Source organism: Penaeus monodon, chromosome 24 (assembly GCF_015228065.2).
Source record: "Penaeus monodon isolate SGIC_2016 chromosome 24, NSTDA_Pmon_1, whole genome shotgun sequence".
NCBI lineage: Eukaryota > Metazoa > Arthropoda > Malacostraca > Decapoda > Penaeidae > Penaeus > Penaeus monodon.
In genome coordinates this window covers 27,060,200-27,061,024 of record NC_051409.1, presented here as the reverse complement: position 1 = coordinate 27,061,024, position 825 = coordinate 27,060,200, and the positions used below count along the sequence as shown (strand labels likewise).

The window sequence follows — 825 nt, the reverse complement described above, 5'->3', positions numbered from 1 at the left end:
AGATTCAGTGAAATATAAATAGAACTTTACATTTAAAAAAATTCAACCAACGACTCGCCCAAAGTATCAAGCATGAAAACAGCAGTCCTTTCTCTGTAAATCCTAAGGCTCTAATAATAACTGTCCAACTGAGATTAATCTTGGAAAATGCACACAATTTCCTGCCATAAAAACATTTACACAATTAAACATGCACTGAAAATATCAGGAGAATGCAATCAAAATTTAAGAATCTACAGCTTTCGAACATGTGATACTTAAGACCCTTTATATCAAAAATGAAAACCAACATACTCTAAAGACCACAAAGAACAATAGCTTCAAATTTTACAAACTGACAAATGGGGAATCCCACTTCCTATTTCACATAATACGTCAGAAACAATGGGAAAGAAAATGGCATTGCACGAAAGAGAATTGCAAATGCCATCTTAAGCAGAGAGAAACAGCACAATGTACTGTATGGAGAAGTGCATTTTCTTGTGTCAAAGGTAGAGGGAAATGGCTTATATTGGGCTGCTGACGATTGTCAAAGCCAACCAACAGCATGGTCCTAAGCAACAATATGTATACTTCACTTTTGCAGTTTTCCTGTTAAAGGAACGTTGAACCCAAGAAAACAATATACCCAAATATCATCAAACTTGTTTGTTTTTTCCGGCAAGTAAATATAACAAATTCTTGTAAAACTGAAATTTAAAAATTGGTCATATTAGTTTCAGTAGCACTGATACTAAAAATGGTTTCCTAATAATGCAAATTTACATCAATAAAAAAAATTATACTTTTCAAAAACAAGAAAACAAAAAGTAATACATTAAAGAC

At 32.4% G+C, this 825-nt stretch overlaps 1 protein-coding gene across 1 annotated transcript in view; it reads right to left on the bottom strand.

Moving 5' to 3' along the window:
* The window catches only part of LOC119588701 (nuclear receptor coactivator 5-like), a gene marked incomplete in the record, with an annotated part of 28,627 nt that overhangs the window by 9,636 nt on the left and 18,166 nt on the right, over nucleotides 1-825 (bottom strand).